Raw genomic sequence first — 15,395 nt, 5'->3', positions numbered from 1 at the left:
ACAGTGATGATGATGATGATGATGATGATGATGATGATGATGATGATGATAGCAGTTAGAATAATAAAAATAATAATAATAATAAGAAGAAGAAGAAGAAGAAGAAGAAGAAGAAGAAGAAGAAGAAGAAGAATGAGAAGGAGGAAGAAGAAGAAGAAATTTTAATGAAAATTTTTGAAAACAGAAGGAAAAAATAAATAAAATATTATACAAAAATAGTCGTGAAGGATCAAAGGAATGGAAATACCAAGAAAGGAGAGCACTAACCGGACCTCCACTGAATGATTGCGAAGTATACTGGGGCCTTCGGGAGGCTTATTGTCACTCAAATTCCAGTAAAGACCAACAGTCGCTGACAGCGATAAATCAATGTTAAATGGTTGTTGCAATAACGTAAAATCATTTGCAAAGATTATCGAATGAGGTGGAGTGTACTGGAACTTTAGGGAAACTCGTTGGCACACAAATCCCAGGGAACACCACAGATTATTTACCAGTGATTATTTTCTGATGATGACTTGTGTGAGAGTTCCCAGTGAGTATATAATAATACTATTGTAAACGCCAATGTAGACATAGCGAGAAGGAAGAACACCAACAAGCTATCCAATGAAAGGGCGTGAAATCTTGGGAAGGCTTGCTGTTTCTATTTACTTTGCCTCGAGACACTAGATTCCTTTTATAATGTGGAGAAAAGGAACAAAAATAAACATTGTCTCAGTCGTGAAGGATTTCGTTCAGCTAACCGAGAAAAAAAAACTGAAGTGTAGCATCAGAACAGATACTACACTTTGATCTTGTCCAGAAGGCCAAGATTTTGTTAGCGGTCTTTGCTAGCGGGAAATCAAAGGTGGGCTAATGTTGCGATAATCTAAAACAATTTGCACAAGTTATAAAAAAAAAAGGTGGAGAGCGTTAGAAATCTAAGGCTACATGTTGTCACAGATTTTAAACGAACTTTTTATCAGCAGAGAGAAATCATGATAATGAATTGCGTGGATTCTCTTAGTGAGTTTATATTATTATTATTATTATTATTATTATTATTAATAATAATAATAATAATAATAATAATAATAATAATAATAATAATAATCGCAGCACAAGATAACTTAATAAGAACCAACCCCATCAAAGCAAAGATCGATAAAACACAAAAAAAAACAGTAAATGCAGACTTGGTGAACAAAGAGACGAAACGATAAACCATATAGTAAATGAATGCAGCAAACTGGCCCAAAAGGAATACAAGAACAGACATGACCAAATGGGAAGGGCAGTACACTGGGAATTATGCAAACAACTGCATCTCGAACGCACAGACAAGTGGTACAAACATAAGCCGGCAACAGTACTTGAAAACGAGAATCACAAATTCCTATGGGACATAGACATACAAACTGATAAGCCCATCCAAGCCAGAGGACCAGATGTCATGATAATTAACAAGAAAGAAAAATCCTGTCAAATCGTAGACTTTGCTATTCCAGCTGACCACAGGTTGAATATCAAAGAAAAGGAGAAACGGAGCAAATACACAGAGCTAGTCAGAGAGCTGAAAAGGATATGGAAGATGAAAAAAATCAAAATAATACCTATACTAGTAGGAGCACTAGGAACAATCCCGAAAAACTTTGAAAAAAGGATGGGAGAAATTGGAATCAGAGGAATGGCTGGAAAAGTACAACGAACAATATTAATGAAAACGGCTGAAATATTAAGGAAAGCCCTTAAATGTGGAGACTAACACACACAAACCACAAACGCAAACCAGACAAACTGCTAAAGAGCAAAACATGAAGCACTATGTGGAATCAAGGACATTGAAGCTGCACACCTATAAGTTCTCTAACCTCATCTCCATCCCCCATTACCACTGCACCCCCCAAAAAAAAGACTGAAACCTAATAGTTAAGTAGTCAAGGAGGAAGGAAAAACCAAGGAGTGAACACTTCCCAGACCTCCACTGTAAAGTGCGAAGAGGCTTATTGCCACTCAAATTCCAGTAAAGACCAATGGTCGCTGCCAACGAGAAATCAATGGCAAGCAGTAGCGATAATTCAAATTTATTTGCAAATTCTATCGAAAGAGGTGGAGAGCACTGGAAAATATGGGGAGACTTGTTGTCACTCAGCTTCCAGGGGACACCACAGGCTGTATTCAATGAGATCTTTGATGACCTGTGTGAAAGCGCCTTGTGAGCCAATAAAAAAGAAGAAAAACCGAGATGTATCCATAAAATAGACGCAAGAAAATATGACCTAAGGAAGAACCACATTAATATAAAAAGACACTGAAAAGGGAACGATCTCAAGAAACTACAGATCAATAACGTGTTTGTCAATTATGTGGAAAATTCTAACGGCACAACTGAGGGAAAGATCTTCCACTCATTAAATAATCATGGATTACTTCTTGGAGAACGAAAAGAATTCCCGGAAAGGAGAGACGCGTTACTTGTTATACATAAAACAAAAGATACTGAATAAAGTAAAAAGTAGCAATAAAAACATAGCCATGACATGGATCGACTATGACAGACAGAACCCCTCAAGCGTGGGTAATTAATTGCTTTAGGATATCTCTCTCTCTCTCTTCTCTCTCTTCTCTCTGCTCTGCTCTTCTCTGTTCAAGCTTGACAGACTATAGATACCCACTATAGGTTTGCGTGAAAATTTGTCGCAAGTTTCAAATCTCCAGCCACAACTCTGTTGAGTCGGCATTGCTTAATTCCAGTGGCAATGCTGAGATAAGTGAAGAGTAAATACAGCACCTAGAATTCCCAAATGGTCACTCATCTGGTACTGGCCAGGCTCATTGTTGCTTAACTTTGATGATCTGACGAGAACCGGTGTGTCAGTGTGATTATGACGTATATTATTTTTAGAATGTACAAACTATCTGACGAGATTGCCAATCTCATAAGGAAAGCAATGGGAACTTGGAGACTCGAACTTACAGCAGAAGGACAATACCTAACTGAGATTGTTCACTGATAATAACCGATGGGGTCTCCTGAAGTCTGACTAACAACAAATCTCCCCAGATTTCAAGTACTTTTTATATCTTTTGATAACTATCACTAATGACGTTATCGCAACAGTACCTTACAATTGATTTCTTGCAAGCAAGAGACAGTGATCTCCTCTAAGATTTTGGTGACAACAAGCCTCCTCTGAGTCCCAGCGCTCTCCGCACTATGCAAATGGAAGTCTTTCCATCCTCCTTGATATTTTACAAATATTTTATGTATTATCCCTTTTTCTGATTTTTTTTTTTTTTTTTTTTTTTTTTTTGCATGCAGATCGCTTGGATAAATGGGATGGTGTTATCTTTATTGCTTCGTTTTATTTCTACAGGGTGGAACGATAAAATTGCCGCCCTAAAGAAAATAACACTACAGCTTTATTTTCAAACGTTTATTGAAAAAAATCAATTCAGGTAAGTTGATTATGCAGTACAGCTGACATCTATTCAATGTCAACCTCAATCACCGCCTCGATACGTAACTGGGAGCATGTCTTTTCCACAAGCGACGGTGGGAGCTCGGTGAATACTCAGTGGATGGCAGCGATGAAGCTTGCCTTGTGTTTAGGGGGGGGTCATGTTGGTGATGTTCTCAACGTATGTCCAAACGAAGTAATCCAGCGAGTTCTACGAGTTTAAGTCGGGGGAAGAGAGGGACCAGTGAGAGAAGGTTACAAAGTTGTAGAACTCCTAAATACAAGCCTGGGTTTCTTTGGACTTGTGGTTCGGAGCCGAGTCCTGCTGCCACACTCAGGGTCTGCTAGCGGTCCCCTGATTGCACCAGAGGATCACCACACTCTTCAGCACATCCACGTACACTTTGGTGTTGACTTTCAAACCGACTTCGAAGATGATACCAAACCAAAGACCATAATCGTGGCATCTTCGGACGTGTTTGGTTGTGTCCTCAGGCGTTAAATCGTCCGGATTTGCATTTGAGGTTTAATAACTTGGATGGGTAGAGAGAATGAGTTGTATAGCCGTGCATCTCTGATCTTAACGGGAATTTTATCATGACGTTTAATGAAGGTTATCCCATTGCATAACAAGAAGGAAAAAAACAAAAGAATACCACGATAAACAAGATTTTTTTAATACATAGGAAGGTAAATAGGGAAAGAAAGGTATAGTCAGTTTGTGTGCCAAATTAGACCCCCTGCCGGTTCTCAAAGAACTCCATTAACAATATTGTAAGGGATAGTATGGGTAAGAATATAGGTGTAGTCAGGACTTACTGCGTGTCAAAGAACTTAAATAAAACACGTCAACACTTAATCTTTTTAAAAGAGGGTGTATATAAATTACCTCCCTTGCGCCATTAACTTAAATGTTCTCATTCGAGAAAATTCCAAGCCTCTTGGTTCTGTAAACCAAGAAAATAATCCAAATCTTCTGTGTTGTAATGTATTTCTATAGAAGATTTCTGGAGTCCTTTTGACTTGTGAATTCTAACGCCTTACTGGAGTTAGTGTTCTTTTTTTACAAGACCAATTCTAGGCCTTAAAATAGTTCTTTCTTCCTCGGTGAAGAGGTCGGTGTAATTTCGTTTTTTTTTAACAGTCTTTTCTGGCTAATTCAGTGTAGTCTTCCTTGACGAATCTCGATTGTAGAAAAAGGAACCAAACTTTTAACTTGCGATTTTTAACGTCTTTTCTCTTGACGCGGGATAGCGAGCCGACTTCTCTTTTTCTTGTTTAAACTTCCAACAAAATGGCGCACACATCTCCTTTTATCAATCGAAAGGTACGCATTCAACACGTAATATAACAAGTAGTAGCAACACAAGATACACCAAGAAAAGGGGGTAAAGAAGGGGAGGGGGAGAGAAGGAAAGACAGAAGGTGGAAAATTAAATTTTTGCAATCTCGCTCGTTGAACATTGTGTCACTTTCAGATATGATAGAAGGTCCTATCACTCTTGGGATTTGTACACAACTGGCCAACTAGTAAATGGTCTGCAACAACAAAAAAAAGAAAAACGATTTTCATCAAGCGGAAATGGAATCACGTCGTCTTTTCTAGGACGACAATGTTATTGTTTCACACTGTATTACAAGTTTAAAGTTATTGGTTAGCTTTTGCAGCTTATTTAGGTTGGTTTCTGCATTCGTGGGTGTTCTTGGAGATTTCACATATTTTATTATTTCTGTCCGGTATCTCAACCTTTACTTTCCTATTTCTCCCTGTCTTTTCCTCAGTTTTCTTTTTTTTTTTTTTAATCATTTGTTTTATGTTGACTTTCATCGTGTACGCGTATGTCGTTCAGTTCTCTGGCAAGTTCCGTGTATTTGCTTCGTTTTTCTTTGCCCTGTGATTTGCTGGGACAGCAAAATCTACGATCTAACATGATTTTTCCTTCTAGTTGACGATTATGACATTCGGTCTCCTTGCTTGGATTAGTTTATCTGCGTGTGAGAACTCCTAGTGAGTACACATTAATAAACCTCACCGAAAACATAGACGGTGGAAGAATAAAAAAAAAAAAAAAACAACCGGACGCAACAGAAAATATTTTTCTTATGTAGTGAACCAGAGTTAACATATCAATTATCGTGTACTTACATGTAGTGGGGGACCTTTTAATAGTTGTTTTGTTTACTTCTGTAATATGCGGACTGTGCTCGTGTGGCGTAGCCCGGTTAAACAAATAGTAGTTTCTCGTTAGACAAGAAAAATGAACATCGTTTGTTAGAGAATCTAAAATACTCTTTTATTTCTTTCTTTGTGCTGCATGCTTCGGTTGGTAGAAGGAGAGAGAACAGGATGTGATTGGATTTCAGCGACAAGCGCAGTGACGACGATTTGTGGTTACCCTTGCTTTGTGACTCTCTTTTCTTTCGTCTCGCTTGTTTATATCGACCGGTTCTCTTGCAGGTGTCTATCCCCGGCAGCTGTGAGATCAACTATTTGACCTATTCACATTGACAGGTTTGCACTCATCAGCAGGTTACTTAGCCTGTCGACCACCTACGTGTGTTTGTGTGTGCGCACAGTCTCAACACGTGACACTAAGGTTTTAAAACTGCAGAATCATTGTAATTTTAACTGAAATGTTTTTGTATGATTACATCATTCGTAGTTTTTTTTTGTGTGTGTGTGTGTGTGTGTGTGTGTGTGTGTGTGTGTGTGTGTGTGTATGTGTGTGTGTGTGTGTGTGTGCGTGCGTGTGTGTGCGTGCGTGCGTGTGAGAGAGAGTTTCAACTTGAAAAAACTGAATTATTAGGACGAAAATAAAATTGCCTTAGTCTAGAAGGATTTCTTCCTGCCTAAATGATAAGATAAAAAATAAACATAGTATCAGAACCGAAAATGCTCTCTAATAAGAGTTTCTGTTTCAATATTGAAAAAAAAAAGCAAAATTTCAAAAAAAAAAACAGAAACAATGTTTTAGAATTGCATCATTTATGCGAAAAGAAATTAAAGGTTTAGTAAAATACGTCATTTGTCGAGGAAACACATGAACGTTCTATCGCTATTAATAAATGTATGTTACAGCTTAAGTGTATTAACACTTCTGTTTATTATTAACTAGAGGGGGTGGCGGCCTTGTTTGCTTGTCAAATACCGTTAAATATATTTTAATTCATGTAGATTTCGTATTTATTATTACAGGGGCAATTCTCTGTTGAATATTATATTGTAACTAATATAGTACTGATTTCAAAAGATTTATAAATTGAGTTAGATTCTGTCAAAATATATCCTGATAACAATTAAAAATTGGGGGTTTTTTTTTGCTTTTTTCTTTAGAAACCATATATGTAAATACGAAACATTATTAAAAATAGAGTCTGAATTTTATCAACAAATATATACTCATATTTACAGTGAAACACCAAATTATTTCAGATATTATTCCGAGAAAAAATAATTTTACGAATATAAAGTGTCAATAGAAATAATATATGAGAATAATCATTTATAATTTTATAATTCATTGTATGACTTGATATAAAAGAATAAATTTTGCTTTGAAACAGCTGTAAACTATCATAATAGCTTAATGTGTGTGTCTTTTTTTAATCATCGAACTCTCTTTCTCTTCATTTAATATATAAAAGGCTATACGCCTGTCTGTCCGTCTGTCTGATGTCTGTCTGTCAGCCTCCATATATTCAAACTCTATCTCCTCTGTAACTAAATATCGCAGAGCAGCATTAGAGGCCTAAAAAGATTGTATTTTTATGGGCCGTTCTTTTATGCGTCTTCAGCCGGTTAAAATCGTTGGGGGAGGGGGGCAGAAATGGAAAAATTGAAAAAATCGTTACACATTTTGTACATTATATTCTTAGTTTATTTTTAATTTTTAATCTGTCCATACGCATGTCACATTGGTACAATGATAACGTCACAAGCTTTGAATGCTACAGTTTTGCTTTCGGTTTCGATTCTAGCTGATGGCACCCAAATACTTTTTTTTCTTTTGAAATCACGATTCTCTAATAATATATACGAAATCCGGACAAAATAAAATATATCTAAGCGTATTTTACGCCTGGGTAAATCTGGGCGGCTCCTCCCCACAAATATATATATATATATATATATATATATATATATATATATATATATATATATATATATATGTGTATGTATTATGTCCAATTTATTTCAATAAGTTCTTAGAAATCAAGAGGCCTCTTTTTGAGCTTAACACTTGAATTTTCTATGACATACGTAGATATCCGACTGTATAATCAAGATTTTTTTACCTCACAAATGTTGAGTGAGAAAAACAAGTGAAGAACATTAATGTACCTTTCCCAAATCGACCATGTTATTGTATACCTTCCTTTTTTGTCTCTTGGTCTTACAGGTTTCAAAGACAAGAATATATCTAGTCTGGTGCAGTATCCAGTAAAGTGCTGATAGTTGAGGTAACTCCACTAAGAGAAGGTGCACCATTCTTTGTATGAACCATAATATAGCCATGTTGAAGGGAACTTATTTGGCCTTAGAATATTTTTTTTTACATATTTTGTCAGGTTTTACTTGTAGAGTGAAATATGCTCGTGTCACGTTGTCCTGAAATTCTTTCTACTGACCGAAAATGAAGATTGTGTCTAGTGGCGTATTCAAACTGTCCAGTTAGTAACTCGTGTTTGTGTGTAAAAAAAGGGATACACAGAATTAAAGAAATATATATGTGTGTGTGTGTGTGTGTGTGTGTGTGTGTGTGTGTGTGTGTGTGTGTGTGTGTGTGTGTGTGTGTTTTATGTATGCAAACATTTGTTTAACGGGATGAAAATAATATATATATATAAATATATATATATATATATATATATATATATATATATATATATATATATAACCTACTGATGATTTTATAAAATTATTTTTATATATAATGGCTTGAATTAAAGTTTTAATGTAAAAGTCAAGTACCATGGTTGACTTCTCCTCTAGACAGAAACATTTATTTTGAACATTTATTTTGAACGTTTATTTTGAACATTTATTTTCAACATTTATTTTCAACATTTATTTTGAACATTTATTTTCAACATTTATTTTCAACATTTATTTTGAACATTTATTTTGAACACTTATTTTCAACATTTATTTTGAACATTTATTTTGAACACTTATTTTCAACATTTATTTTCAACATTTATTTTGAACACTTATTTTCAACATTTATTTTCAACATTTATTTTCAACATTCATTTTGAACGTGTTATATCAAAAACCCTACTGTTGATTTTATATGCTTGGCTTTACTGGCTGTGCGATGATAATGACTTGAATTTAAGTTTAAATGCAGAAATCAAGTATCATAGTGCAATTGTGCTTTAAACAGAAAGCTGTCATATCAAAGAACCTACTGTTGATTGTATATGCCGAGCCTTTCGGCTTGTGTGATAATCAAACTTCTCATACACTTGTAATGTTGTGTAAGGTGTTTACTTTGGTCAAAATCTACTGTTCCATATTTCATCGGATTATTTCGATTGTCGATTATCGGTACTTATCGAAGACATTCAGATACAAAACATATCTAAAGGCAATGACAGGCACATGAAGTACCTTTGTGTGAAATTTAAAAACAATCTCTCTCTCTCTCTCTCTCTCTCTCTCTCTCTCTCTCTCACACACGCACACACACACACACACAAACACGCACACACACAAACACGCACACAAAATTTTTTTTATATAATAGTAAAGATATGTCTATTTAAATGTGTGTGTATGTGTGTGTTCGCGCGCGCGTGTGTGTGTGTGTGTGTGTGTGCGTGCGTGTGTGTGTGTGTGTGTGTGTGTTTCTCTCTTTTGTTTTAATTTTCTTATCACTTTGTTTTTCCTGGGGATGGAGCATTCTACCGGATGCCAATTATTTTGTCATTAGTTTAGTTACTCCAACCGAAAGATCTTTTTAAGATTTTTACCGTGTGTGTGTGTGTGTGTGTGTGTGTGTGTGACTATTTAAATACATACAATGCTGACATGTGGATTATTTTACACTTACCTTTTCACTTCCGTTCGGTTTTAACTTCTATGTTACGCTATATTGGTACGTCTGTATATTGGTACGTCTGTATATTGGTACGTCTCTGTATTGGTACGTCTGCATTAATAAATGCACAATTTTAATTTTTTTTTTTTTGTCAGTCCTTGAACATTTCGACCTTTGCTTGTTTTAACGTCGAAACGTTTCATCTGAGATTTCATAAACAAATATGCTTTCGTAAAAAGGAAAATGCATTTTTGAATCAATTTTTTAATTAATTGCAGAGCATGTTTTTGTCGACATCGTAACGTGGTTATGCATAAGAGTACACATGTTAATCTGCCAACAATGTACATGTGTGTGTGTGTGTGTGTGTGTGTGTGTGTGTGTGTGTGTGTGTGTGTGTGTGTGTGTGTGTGTGTGCGTGCGTGCGTGCGTGCGTGCGTGTGTGTGTGTGTGTGTGTGTGTGTGTGTGAATTGTTCTTCTCACCTTTTTTGACACATCGTCCGTAGACCAGAAAATATCTAAACCAGACAAAATGAAGTTAATGCTAAAAATACGAGGTGCCTTCAATAAGTTTTCAGACTTTTTTCGCATGGGCGATATTATTAATAACGCAGTCATGAAACTCTAGTCCTCTTGGAAGTAATCTCCTCCGGATACAATGCACTTGTACTGTTTCAACAGCTTCTGGAAGGCTCTATGTAAGTCCTCTTGCGTGAGTGCGTTAATGACCCTCGTCACAATCTCTTTCATCTCCTCAATTTTTTTCATAACGACGGCCTCTAAGGTTTTCCTTGAGCTTAGGGAATGACGAAAATCACACAGAGCAAATTCTGAACTATAGGAAAGATGAGCAACTGTCTTGATGTCCATCTTGATTAAATAGTCTGTGACAAAGATGGAGTTCTGGACTGATGCATTTACACAAATCTTCTTCATCTTCAGTGAATAATTGTGGATACAGTTCCCACACTGACAACAAACTGTGCACTTATTGTCTCGATAGACATATGAAATTCTTTATTTGGCCAATCAACTCTGGTGTTCTCATTTTCTTGCCCCTCTCACATCTCTCATCTTCCCCTTCAGACTTCCTGCCGTTCTTGAATCTCTCATGCCACTCAAAAACTGATGCTCCATTCATGCAAGATGATCCAAAAGCAGTCTGAAGCATTCCATACGTTCCTCTGGTATTTTTTCCAAGTTAAAAACAGATTTTATTGCATATCGTTCTTCTAAAGTTCCCTCACGTTTAGATTGCATTTTTGAAATTCCCCAGCTGTGACAATCAGGCTTTAGTTTTTATTCATTATTATTATTATTATTATTATTATTATTATTATTATTGGGACGATTAATTGGAATCGGAGAATTAATCGGAATCGGAAATTTATATACGGCATAATCACGTTGACACGCCGGTTCCCGTCAGATCACCAAAGTTAAGCAATGTTGAGCCTGGACATTACTAAAATGGGTGACCAATTTGGGAAGTCCAGGTGCTGTATGTAGGAGGACGTCGACACCTCCCTGCAAAAAGTTGCAAAAATCTAACGTCGTCATCTCCCCTACCAGGGATATACATGTGACTAAGGACCTCTTGTGAATTTCATACTCCCATGAAACTTCCTCCTTCGGAGGAGGCCGGTTAAACCCTGAATAGGGTTGGTGCTGACTGCGCACAATCGGAGAATCGGAAACATCGGCACTTTTGGGAATATCGGAAAAATTTGAGCATATTTTCCAATGTCAAAAAACGATTTCTTTGTCTTGTTTATTTGATTTTGTTTAAAACAAAACCTTTCACTGCTGGTAGTAATAAAATATAATAAATATTTATTAATTCTAAACTATCAATAAAACTAATATCTATAGATCATCCACCACAAGTGTATTTTTATATTTTTACGCTTGAGAAAATATCTGCATATTTAACGTGTGTGTGCTTTTTTACGGCAATCGGGAATAAATAACAGCTTTATAGAAAAAATATTTAGAGATTTATAAAGAATCGGAATCGGTATTTGTATCGGAATCGGGAATTTAGTACGGAGTCGGTAATTGTATCGGAATCGGGAAAAATGTTCACAAAAAGGAAAAAAAGCTAGCCGTCTGGTTTCGCCCTAACTTAACAGGGCTAAATCGTGGGATTTTAAGAGGGAGAAAAAAATCTGCGTGTATTTAAAATTTAAAAAAAAAAAACATTGTTATATATCCAATAAAGATGATTCTATAAGATTCGCCATAATCCTAACAGACATATCTTCTTTTTACAAAGGGAAGGCCATTTTCATCATAGATCGTTCCTAAGATTTTCTGAGGGAATATTCTGCGAGCAAAACTCAAGATAGTAAAAGAGTTATTGATAGAATTCATTACAAAACACGAGTTATTAATCAAAGTTTCAATGATGGAGGACTCGTGTGTATTTTTAGAACTTCCACTGAACAAAAGATACAATTCCTTTCTCTCTCTCTCTCTCTCTCTCTCTCTCTCTCTCTCTCTCTCTCTCTCTCTCTGTATGTTTTGTTGAACTCTGGTTCTCCAATCTCAACGTCTGTCTTTATAAGATATGTTAATGTAAAACACTTATGCGTCCTCACGATGATCGTTCAACCACTCCATATTAGTATGTGTATTGATAAACTCGCAAAGATAAGATAATAAACTACATGCTGGCATTACCATATAGGTGATTGTCAACATAATATAAATGTGTTGTGTAGTGCAAACACAATGAAAAGAAGAACAATCAAGTCGAGGTTCAGTTTCGCAAATATCTCTTCAGGGCTCGGAAGAGGATAATGGTGATCATGTAATGCCCTGTTTAAGCCTGTCGCGAAGTCTTTTTTTTTTATTTTACAGGCATCACCACATTATCAAGGCCAAGAGGCCACTCAAGGATAAGGGTTAAAGAGTGTACAGTAGAAACTGGAAAATATAGTAATCGTTAGTAATGAAAATTCGGTAAATTTGTTAACTTATATGGAACGGCTCATCAAGAACTTGTTTACGTTAGACTTGAAGACAACCATATTGTAGTCAGCTGGAAAGCAGGAAAACATAAGACAATTCAATAGGCGTGCAGTTCTAAGAAAAAAGCTTTGTTCGTGGAATCTACGTTTAGGTTTAGGCACAGATAAAGAGTGGGGCGAATTATTGATAGTGTTTACAGCTAGACGAGTGTTTCTTGTGAAAGTTTGGCGAGGGGGGACCATAGACTGAAGCTCAGTCGAACACTTTCCATGAAAATAACGGTACATCAGAGACAAACTCGCAACATCTCTTCTGTGAGATAGAGGTTGCAGGGAAGAGAAAAGGACATCTCCTACGAGGCTACGAAGTCTATTTTGAACTCTATCAAGGCAGGACAAGTTCTTTCTAGCTGCTCCTGCCCAGATGTGGCAACAGTATTCCATCCTTGGACTAGCTGGCTCTTATATAGATAGAGAATTGCATCAGCAGTGAATCTCCTTACTCTTCTTTTTGATTTAAACTGTTGGTGCAGTGATCAATTTTTCCGATGACACCCATGTTTTCGAGTCTTTCTAATTCACCGTCTATCTGTTCTATAGCGGCGTATGCTGCACTTCTATTTCTTGTTCTCTTTCGGTTGAGGAGAAATCCTTCACGACTGAGACAATTTTTATTTTTGTACCTTTTCTCCACGTTAAAAAATGACCCTGGTGTCTAACTCTGTCCCGTGGGGAGGCATAGTAAATAGGTATAGCGGCGTATGGAACATTTCTTTTCTTTCTGACCACTCTCTGTTCATTTACTTTTACGTCAAATTTTACTACCGCTTTTGTACACCTTCCTAAACCGCCAGAAAATACGTCTGGTAAATTTCTCTTAAATCCCTCTTAAGTTTTCCTGCCTCCACATTCGAATCCTCAACCTTTTGGCAAAATGAGCTAAAATGCAGATCCCATAGTCTAAACTTTTCGAACAGATGAGTTCCAAAGAGGTTGTTTGATTTTTGCATGACAAAAATTCTTGCTTTTTCGGCCCTGTTCTAGAAAAAAATATTAGTCAATAATTCTCCTTGGAAGGTAATTTTTTCGCCACTGACGCTTCTCGCCGTTTTATGTGATTTAATCATAGTGGGTCTCCCAAGCCTCTTCCATGTCTGTACATTAATAATGGAAATGTCAGACCCACTATCAAGCTATAGCCTAACTTTCTTTTTAAACATTTTGACCTGTACATATTTCCGGATATTTTGTTCCTCGGATTTAATTTTGTAAGTTTAATGGATGTCTTTCTACCAGATTTTTTTCTATAATGCGATGTTTTATACCCTTTCTGGTGGCAGTTGTCACATTGTTTGAATTTGTACGAACGCTCATTGTATCAATGTTTATTTCCACACCTCCAACATGGTCCAGGTGGATCTTTTCCCTGTTTCTTTCTCTGGTTATTTTTTGAAGTCGAATTTTTCTTTTGATGGATCTTTTTAATATGCGATACTCCGCTTTCCTATATGTCATGACTGTCTTGGTTCAACGCAATAAACCGTTCACAGTCTTCCGCTAAGTTTTGTAGTTTTAAATTCGGTTCGTTTTCGAGTTTATTTAAAACACGACGCCTGATTTCAGCGTCTTTATTTAAGACCAGCCCTAGCACAAATATTAAACATTTAAAATTATCTGCTGATAATTCCTCCAGTTTAAAATCGTCGCAATGCTTGTACACTATATTTGCATAAGTAGCGTAGTCGTCTTCCTCTCTTTTAGTAACATTCATGCATTTATATCGCCTATGGAAAAGAGACGTTTTTAAAGAAAACAGTTCTGTAAGTAGCGTAACTGTTTCTTGGAAGCTCAACTTACTGGGGGTTTTTGGGAGAATAAAATTCACGAACTTTGTATGCTCGGCTGTTCTCAATTTCCTTAGCAAAAGCCTAACTTTTTTCGCGTCTGACAAGGTACCACAATCTGATATAAAATATCCTCATATCGTTCATAGTACTGGACGAAAGTGACATCATTTTCTGGATTATAATTGAAATTTTCAATAGCGGCCCACACAGCTGTTTGAGAAAATACGTTATGATTATCGTCCGCTTTATTAACTGTGTCGCCTCCAGAATTTTTCTTTGTTCCTCCTGTGTTGTCATCAATATTTCCTCGAGGCGTTTCTGTAGTTGAAGCATTTTTTCTTCTGTTGTAGTAATTAATTCGCTATTAATCTTTTCGTATCCAAATATCTGTTGAAATAACGAAGGTGTTCTGCCGTAAAGATTTTACGAATCTTTATTTCAATCACTTTTGGTGATTCTCTGCAGTGATGGTCGTTTCAATTCCTTGTCGCGAATCTATTGTGTCGTGAAACAACAGTGAAAATAAGAACAATCAAGTCGGGGTTCGGTTAAGGAACAAGTGTATTAACAATAATGTACAACGATAGGAAAGCGTGTATATCTGCTGGGCACTCCGCTAGCACTTGAAGTGCACTCGCATCTCTCTCACCGGTGTTGGAATTACTAGCGCTCTTTATAGTGCTAATCGGTGTAAATTCCTCTGTTCAAGGAAGGCCAGTATAACAATATGTCATAGTGATTTTATCTCTGTGTCTGCAGAACGGTCTCTACCAAACTACTCTGTCAATTTTTTTTCATTTTCTACTTTTTCTTTTCTCATTCTTCTCTTTTCTTTTCTTAGATTTCAACCTCGTTCTCATCCCCTCTTTATCTATCTCTCCCTTTCTTCTCTTTCTGTGTTCTTTTTTATCATATTTAAATTATATCATTTTGAATTCATCTGTTGAAATAAAATTTGAATCTTTGTTCGTGGCATTTCCATTCATTTACTGACCTTTCACGAACTTTTGATCTTGAATTTTATTGAAATTAATCAGTTCAATTTTCACGAACTTCTGACTTTGGGCTTTATTGGAATCAATCATTTA

At 36.2% G+C, this 15,395-nt stretch overlaps 1 pseudogene; it reads left to right on the top strand.

The window, feature by feature from the left end:
• The first annotated feature begins 10,877 nt into the window (after positions 1–10,877).
• On the top strand, positions 10,878–10,996 carry LOC145278602 (5S ribosomal RNA; annotated as a pseudogene).
• Positions 10,997–15,395: the final 4,399 nt, after the last annotated feature.

This window comes from Euprymna scolopes, chromosome 6, assembly GCF_053919585.1.
Source record: "Euprymna scolopes isolate OS-2025 chromosome 6, ASM5391958v1, whole genome shotgun sequence".
In the NCBI taxonomy this organism is placed as follows: domain Eukaryota; kingdom Metazoa; phylum Mollusca; class Cephalopoda; order Sepiida; family Sepiolidae; genus Euprymna; species Euprymna scolopes.
Note: the sequence above shows the minus strand (reverse complement) of the source record. Positions and strands in the feature narration are given on the sequence as shown.